This window comes from Monodelphis domestica, chromosome 8 (assembly GCF_027887165.1).
Source record: "Monodelphis domestica isolate mMonDom1 chromosome 8, mMonDom1.pri, whole genome shotgun sequence".
Lineage (NCBI taxonomy): Eukaryota > Metazoa > Chordata > Mammalia > Didelphimorphia > Didelphidae > Monodelphis > Monodelphis domestica.
This window is the reverse complement of record NC_077234.1, coordinates 58,090,062-58,099,309: the sequence shown is the minus strand read 5'-3', so window position 1 is coordinate 58,099,309 and position 9,248 is coordinate 58,090,062. Positions and strand designations below refer to the sequence as shown.

The 9,248-nt window shown below is 41.3% G+C and overlaps 1 protein-coding gene across 1 annotated transcript in view; it reads right to left on the bottom strand.

Annotated features, from left to right (window-relative positions):
- Window positions 1–8,397, bottom strand: part of SLC16A14 (solute carrier family 16 member 14) — a 55,136-nt gene extending 46,739 nt beyond the window's left edge. The window contains exon 1 of the mRNA XM_016425257.2: window positions 7,749–8,397. The gene's annotated coding sequence lies outside the window, so the exon portion shown is untranslated. The remainder of the gene's footprint in view (window positions 1–7,748) is intronic.
- Window positions 8,398–9,248: the final 851 nt, after the last annotated feature.

Below are 9,248 nucleotides of genomic sequence, written 5' to 3'. Positions count from 1 at the left end.
AGTTAATCTGATAGGTGTATGATGACATCTCAAAGTTGTTTTGATTTGCATTTCTTTAATCAGTAGTGACTTAGAGTATTGTGTGTGTGTACACTGTAATATGGCTTTGATTTCTTCTAAAAATTGTCTGTCTGTATCTTTTGCCCATGTATCAAAAGAAGGATGGTTGTTGATCTTATGAATTTGACAAAGTTCTCTATGTATTTTAATCATGAGACTTCTGTCCAATAATTTTTTGCTTTTCCTTTAATCTTGGCTACTTTAGTTTTATTCATACAGAAATATTTTAATTTAGTGTAATCAGATTAAAAGATCAATTTTACACCTCACAATACTTTCCACCTCTTGTTTATTTATAATTCCTCTCCTCTCCATAAATCTGATGGGTAATATGTTACCTGTTCTTTTAATTTACTTACTATATTTCCTTTTGTGTCTAGATCATATATCCATTTTGATCTTATCTCAGTGAATAGTGTAAGATATTGGTCTATACCTAATCATTGCCAAACTTTCCAACTGTCCCAGTAATTTTTTTTTACCAAATAATGAATTCTTATCCCCAAAACTTGGATCTATACTTTTGTCAAATACAAGGTTATTAGAATATTTTATTACTGTTTATTCTTTGTCTGTTCTTTTCCACTGATCTACCTTTCTATTTATTAGCCAGAACCAGATGGCTTTTATCTACTGCTTTATAATTCAGTTTAAAATCCTTCCTTTACATTTTTAAATAAATTTATTTGATATTCTTTACCTTTTGTTCTTCTAAATGAACTGTTATTCTTTTTTCTAGCTTAATAATTTTTTTGTAATTTAATTGGGTAATTTATTAAATGCCATTGAATAATTGAATAAATAGATTAGTTTAGGTAACATTGACATTTAACTGATATTGATTCTTCCCACAGGGACACAATTTCCCCAATATTTAAATCTGACTTTATTTGCATAAAAACTGCTTTATAATCATATTCATTTAATTCCTAGGTTTGTTTTGGCAGGCATATCCTCAGGTATTTTATTTTGTCTATGGTTATTTTAAATTGAACTTCTCTTTCTATCTCCTCTAATAGACTTTGTTTGTGACATACAAAAATGCCCATGATTTATGTGGGTTTATGTTATATTCTGTTACTTTGCTAAAATAATTCATATTTCAACTAACTTTTTAGTTGAATCATGTCATCTGCAGAAAGAGTTTTGTTGCATCATGGCCCATTCTGATTCCTTTGATTTCTCGTTCTTTTCTTATTGTTCTTGCTAGCATTTCGAATACTATGTTAATATTGGTGATAATGGGCATCATTGTTTCACTCCTAATCTTAATTGGAAGGCTTCTAGTTTATTATCCCCATTATGAATAATACTTGCTGATAGTTTTAAGTAGATTCTTTGCATCATTTTAAGAAAAAAACATATTTATTCCTATGCTTCCCAGTGTTTTTAATGCCATTATTGAGCCTGTTTCCAAAGGAGATCAGAGAAAATAGAAAAGAACTTATATATCTTTCAAGATATTTATAGCAGCTCTCTTTGTGGTGACAAAGAACTGGAAATTGAGGGGCTGTCCATCAGCTAGAAAATGGCTGGACAAATTATGGTATATGACTGTGATGGTATACTACTGCACCATTAAGAAAAAAATGGGCTTATTAATTTTTAAAAAAATTGGATAGATCTTCATGAAGTAATGAAGAGTGAAACAAGTAACCAAGAGAACAATATGTACAGCTACAGATATAATGTTTGAAGAATAACTTGTTTAATGTCTACCTCTGAAGAATAAATTGAAAAACAAAAACACTAAGGACAAAAATCTGTGTCTATATCTATATCTATATCTATATCTATATCTATATCTATATCTATATCTATATCTATATGTCTATATCTATATCTATATATCTTTGTCGAGTGATATGGGGTGGGGAGGGGAGAAAGAGGCTGGGAATAAATTCTATTAACTAAAGAAAAGAAAAGAATCAAAGAAGGAGGGGAAAATGATAAGGAGTAAGAAGCCAAAGATCAAAGGCTTGTGGACTCTAAGAGGTTTCATGTCTAGATATCATGAAGGCTGTCGAGAGAAGAATTTGAAAGCATTGGGCATAATGAACACCAGATAACATCATAAAAATGAACATTCTATTTAAATGAGGAACAACTGGTTACTCATGTGGCGAGTCATTACAAAATTAGTCAGCTACATACAATCAAAGCACCAAGCTTTAGAAAAGGATATTAAATGAAGGGAAAGAACAACCTTTAAAGATATGACATCCAATTAAGGCAAGTTCATCCTGGCCTTTTAAAATATTTAATTGTTGATCCCCACCATATGAAACAGATAAAAGAATACATAATTGAAAAGACTGTCAAAATTTATTTGAGAAGTTTAACTAATATAAATTAATGATGAAATAAAAAAAATCTTAGATATCACCTCAGCCAAGTAACAGCTCATTTCCTCACCAAACAGAGATACATAGTAGCCAAGAACACGATTGATTTAGAAAATTAATTTGCAAACTCTTACGGAAAAAGATGGTGGAAAATTATGACTAAGTAACCTCATAAAAGAACAAGAAGCAATGGGAGAAAAAACAAATTTGCAGAAAGTTTGGTGAGAGATCACCCTGATGGGACGGACCCAAGAATGAACTGGAAGGTGGAAAAAGAGCAGATAAGATATATAAACAAACACTTTTCTCCATTAATCACGTGGAGATAGCCCATTTATAGACTATCAACATGGCCTCTGATGGGCTATGTGAGGAAGAAGAAATGACACCAGAGAAAAACAAAGATGGCAAGAGCAGCTGAATTAGGTCAAATGTACACAAAAATACTCATGCTACAGATTACACAATTTTTGAAAACATTTTGAGAAATTAGTTCTTGAGATATTTAAAAATGAAAGGAGGTTACGCAACATATGAGGGAAAGTCACAAGTCTTAATATCACCAAGAAAAGATAGGCAACCATTAAAATATCAGTATCGACCAACTCATATGCCTGCTTTCCCATCAGCACAACAAAAAAAATTCATGTAACTAGTTTATGCAAGCATCAACATCTATGTGAAAGCAGGAGAGAGCTTTTTCAAAGAACATTTTTCAGCAAACCATATTATTACAGACATAAAACTGACAGAAATGTTTAGACGATTCATGATCCCACGGTGTTTACTGTTTGTTGACTTTTAACAAAAACCCAACATTTGATTCTGTTGAGGAAAATGGCACTTAAAGGCTCTCCTCCAACAAGGTAAATCCCATGCATATGTCAAAATCACAGAAGGTTCTTTGGAAAAGATAACAACAGAGATAATTTTACTCAATGATTCTCTTTATTTGTATCAAGTGAGGCATAAAACAGGGAGATTTTTGCTTATTAACAAGCATATTTGCTACTGTTATGGAGGATGTTCGGTGTAAAATCCAAATGTGAATCCTCAGAGACAATGAAGCCTTCCAGATGTTTCTTTTTGTAGATGATACTGTGCTGGAACACTGTGGTCTCTCTTAAACAAGAATCATACTCAAAAGAGTTTGACTTAATTATCTACACAGGAAAACCAAGTGGATGAAAGAAGTTTATTGTTTAGACTATGGCATACTATTGGCTGACCAACCCATTAATCTGGTACATTGGTACAAGAATCTCTGACAGACACCACAGATGGCCAGTGCGCCGGGCACAGAATTGAATAAAAGGTGAGCTGATTGTATTTGGGAATTTCGACAATGCTTTTAATGACCCAGCATTCTTCTATCAATAATGAATGGCTGGAATGGTAGGGATTTTGATTGCATTTCTTTATGGATGGGTCTCAGTGACAAGGAATGAATTGGTTGGACTGTTACAGGGTGAGACCAGCCCTGCTGTGCCTATGACAATTGAGGTACTACCCAGAGGACATCGGACAACATATTTCCACCAAATAATTATGGAGAAAAAGTTGGGTTTCAGAAATAGATACTTTGGGAAGTGAAGGTGGTCCAGGGTTGTTATAAGATCTGGTGATAATTGATGGATAGTCCACATGTTCTAGTATGCTTAACACACAATGCCAAGAAACCTCAAGGAAGCCTCCCCCTGCGAACCCAACATATTGGGTAGACCATTTATGGCAGATTTATAGGGGGACAAAAATAATTGGTGTCTCTACTCTCCTCTCAAATCCAAATTCCCGAGACATGGTAAAAAAAAAAAAAGCAACCTGTGCAAGTTGTTAAATAAAGATCAGCACCTCTGCTAATCTAACATATTCATAGTTAATCACATATATCTGGGGTTGCAGAATATGCAATATGTCCTACTCTACTGCATCAGAATCCAAAATTGGAATTTCTTGTTTGCCTAATTCTCCTCTAAAAGCGAAAACACAATCATTTCTCTCTCTCTCTCTCTCTCTCTCTCTCTCTCTCTCTCTCTCTCTCTCTCTCTCTCTCTCTCTCTTTTTAACCCTTTACCTTCTGTCTGCTTTGTAACCTTTTCTTTTTTTTTTAATCCTTACTTTTAATCTTGGAATCAATGGTGTGTATTGGTTCCAAGGCAGAAGATAGGTAAGGGCTAGGCCATGAAGGTTAAGTGACTTGACCTGAGTCACACAGTTAGGGAGTATTTGAGGTCAGATTTGAACCCAGGTGTGACTCTTAATCCACTGAGCCACCTAGCTATCTCTTGCCATCATCTCACTTGACTAATAATTTGGTTAAAACCCTGGTATTCCAGTTTTTAATGAGGAGAAAAGGTAAGATCTATTAAGTTAAAAACTACAAATGTGGTCCAATGAAGAATGATAGAACTATAATGGGAATATTAGCATATGTTATATAATTAGTCTATTTAATTTGCATGTCCATATGATGGCTAGTTGCATTTAAAGTATTTTTTTTAAACCCTTACCTTCCATCTTGAAATCAGTACTGAGCATTGGTTCCAAGGCAGAAGAATGGTAAGGGCTAGGCAATAGGGGTTAAGTGACTTGCCCAGGGTCACAAAGCTAGAAAGTGTCTGAAGCCAGATTTGAATCCAGGACATCCCATCTCTGAACCTGACTTTCTATCTACTGAGCCACCCAGCTGCCCCCTTAAAGTAGTTTACTAGAAAGAAGGAAGGTAGGAAAGAGGGACGGAATCATTTGGTAATCATCTACCTCATGCCAGGCACTGTGGTAAGCACTCTACAAATCTCATTTGAGCCTCACAACGCTGAGAGGATAATATCTTGAAAAGTTCAAGATAGTATCCAATAATTTTTAAAAAATGAATATGGGGTTCTCTAGGTGGCTCTATAGGTTGAAATCCAGGCCTGAAGATAGGAGGTCCTGGGTTCAGATTTTTTTTTTTAAACCCTTACTTTACCTTCAATACTGGGTATTGATTCTAAGGCAGAAGAGTGTTAAGGGCTAGGCAATGGGGGTCAAGTGACTTGCCCACAGTCACACAGCTGGGAAGTGTCTGAGGTCAGATTTGAACCTAGGACCTCCCATCTCTAGGCCTAACTCTCAATCCACTGAGCAACCCAGCTGCCCCCTTGGGTTCAGATTTGACCTCCGGTGCTTCCTACCTGTGTAACCCTGGGCAAGTCACTTCACTCCCAATTGCTTGGCCATTAAACTCCTTTTTCTTGGAACCAATATTGATTCTAAGACAGAAGGGTTTGAAAGAAAAAGAGGAATGTGACTAAAACCAGATTTATTGACATGGAGCAAAGCAGGTATGGGGATGCTTGACAACATTCTACAATAGGCTGCATATAAAAAGATCCCTAAATATGATAAAAAAAAAAAACCCAACTGGAGTGTCTCCACTGAGGATAAGGGGGCAATCCAGATAGTTCTATTTCCCCTCAGATTTTTTTTCCCCATTGCCACTTGGTATACATTCGTTAAATGTTTATTGTGTACCAGGTACGGGGCTAAACCCTGGGACTATGGAGAAAGACAAAAGACAGCCCTGAGGAGCTCACAGCCCAATAAGGAAGAGAAGAAAACAGCTAGGTAAAAACAAGCCCTATAAAAGATTAAATGGATAAATCAACCGAGGAAAGGCACCAGCATTACAAGGAATCAAGAAAGGTTTCCAGTAGAAGCTGAATTTTTAGCTGGCACTCGAAGGAAGCCAAGAGGTGAAAAGGAAGAGGGAAAGAATTCCAGGCAGTGAAAATGCATGGAATTGAGGGTCTAGTGTGAGAAACAGTAAGAAGGACACTGTCGTTGGCATGCGCAAAATGGATTCATTACCAAAGTTCAGTCGCCCGCCCGGTAGTTCTATGAGCAGGGGTTAACATCAATTGCGTGGGGCTTGCTGTCTAGGACTCGGCACTTAGGCACCAAAAATGGCCAGGAAGGGGAGCAGCGGAGTTGGATCAGAGCCAGAGCTAGTCCCTGACTTCTCTCCCCTGGCCCTGAGTGGCCACACCTCTCAAATGAGGAGACTGGATTCTGCCATTCCTTCCAGCGCTACATAAAGGATCCGAGGAGGAAGAGAAGGCAGGGCACCGAAGTGCTTCCAGGAGGGGTGGAGCCCTGCACAAGGCTGCTGATTACGAGGGATTTGTCCCATTTTCCTTCTTTGCATGAGACACTGAGGCGCAATGCACAGAGGGACCTGGACAAAAGGTGCAGCTGAGGAAGCAGCAACAGCAGCAGCAGCATTTGCTGCCCAACTATTTGATGCTGTATGGATGGTTGGAGGGATGCAGGAATGGAGGGATGGCAAGGGAGGGATGGGGCGTGGATCCATCTTCTAGCCAGATTGCTGCTGTCCTCAGCACGTGTTGCCCCATATCCTATCCGGATAATAAGGGCGGGCCAGACTCGCCCGGGGGACTCCACCCTAAGGTCCCCCTCGCAATTCTGGGATCCCAATTGGCTCTGTGCTGTGTGACCTCCCCCTACTCTCTCCCTAGCTCCAGACCCCCAAGTCAGTATCTTCGGGTTGAGAGATTGGAATAGGTCCGGAATAGGTCCTCTGTCCGGCACTGGAGCCATAGCAGCTTGGGAGCCTATTGGGCTTTCTTCCCAAGGCACATCTCCCTTTTCTCCCTCTAGCCCTGGCCCCCTCAGGAAACTGAGGCACCTCCAGTCCGCAGCCAGTTTGCCCTGAAGCTGTTGCCTCGGTGATCCTTGCGCTGCTCCCGCCTCCCGCTGCTCCTCCTCCTGGCCCCATAAATGGCCATATCTTGTTTGTTCCTCAGTAACCAGAATCCACACTGGCTCAGCTGGCTCTCTGGCCTCTGAGATGGGCTTGAGCGGTTGGAGCTGGCCACAAGGATGGGAGCGTGCAGCCCTGGCCAGGGGCTCCCCAGGAGGAGCGGGGAGGTTGGGGCCCCTAGCTTCTCACTGGCTTCCCCCGGGGTTGTAGGCGACGAGAAAGAAGCACACGTCTTCTCCTTCCGTCTGTCCATCCGTTCCTCCCTCCTTCTCCCCTCCCTCCTTCTCTTCCGCTAGCAGCGCAGACAATGACCGACAGTTACCCCAAGCTGCAGCAGCCAGGCGGGGGACCAAGCCCCTTCCTCCCTCACAGGGTAGGGAGGACAGGGTCACCACACCCCTGAGTACTTAGCCTTCTCCCCACTTCCCTTCCGTGCATCCTCCTCCTCTTCCTCCTCTGCTTCCTTGCACCCCGCACCCCCATCCCTGTTCCTGGCATTCGCAGTGATGGGGGCTGCGGTGCCCCCTCTGCTGCTGGGCTCCCATCCCCAGGGGCAGCACTGGGGCCCTGGGCACACTTACCGCTCCCGGCCAGCCCGGGGTCAGCAGCTTCACAGGGCGCTGCTCCTGGGCTCCCCAGCTCCTTTCTGTTGCTCCCGGAGCTCCTGAACGCTGAGGCTGGCTGCAGTGGCACCTCTCATCCTGGAGCTGCGGTACCCCGGCCCTCCAGCTCCTCTTGACCGCTGCCCCCGGCCGGCTCAAGCAGGTGTAGGTAGCCTCAGTTACCCTCAGCCCTTTGCCCTGCAGAACTGGGGGGCTCTGGGGTATTTGAGTAAGAGCTGAGCGTCCAGCCTGTGCAAGCTCAAGTCTCCACACTCTTTCATTCCTATACCGGCTAATTCTGGTTTGGCAGGGAAAATGTTGCAGTCACCTCACATGCACACTCTTGTGGCTGGTTGAAGTTTATAGCTCCTGCTGGGGCTGGGCTGTCATCCTGACAACTGGCTCCTGATGAAGCAGCATCAACCCTGAGCCCCAACTAAAGGATTGGGGGTCGTGGGGGGGGGGGGTGAGGCGACTCTTCATCCAAAATCACTGCTGGGGTGGGTCAGTAGAGGACAAACCTCAACTGTCGATGACAGAGTTTGCTTATAAAAAGGAAGAAAGGTACTTGGAAATAGATTTTTCAAAAGAGGGTTGGGCTAGCTTCTCTGCCCCATTTCCCTCTCCCTTCTCAAAAACTTTCAGGGAGGTGGCTGTCCCTATTTATTGACTCTGGGTGGCCAAGTGGATAAAGGGTTGGAGTCAGGAAGACCTGAGTTAGAATGTTTCCTTGGACACTAACTGTGTGATGCTGGAGCAAGTCAATTAACCTCTCCGCCTCAGTTTCTTCATCTATGAAAGGGTGACAATAATAGCGCATACTTGTAGGGGTGTTGTGAGGATCAAATGAGAGAGCATGTAAAGTGCCCTGCAAACTTTAAAACAAAATATAAAATGCTGGCTGTTATTATTTTTCAATCCATCAAGGGCTCAGACCACAGCTTATAAACTTTGTATCCTATCTTCCTCCGTCCTAGCACAAAGCCTTATTTAACCCCTGTCTGGGCTCCCTTGTCAGCTCAACTCAAAGACCACCTTCTTTCTGAATATGCCTTCACCCCAGATTACTGGCATTTATTCTGTGTGTACATATGAGAGACAGACAGACAGACAGACAGAGACAAAGATAGAAACAGAGAAACAGAGAGAGGCAGAGAGAAATATTTATAGCTGTCTAACTAGATCTACTTATTATGTACATGCTGTCTCCTCCCCCTATAAACTCCTGAATGGTAGGGTCTGTTTAATTTTTTTTTGTTTGATTTTTATATCTCCAGTACCCTACTTGGCAAATAATTGGATTAAGGATTGAACCTATATTTCAATGGTATAGGGAACTTCTTGGTGAGGAAATTCTTTCCATTAATGCAGGTCAGTACTTTCTCCAAAATTTATACTCTTAGAACCTAGAGAAGTTAAGTGATTTGTCCAGGGTCACAAATGTAGCATTTCTTTAAAGGTAGGATTTGAACCCAGGGC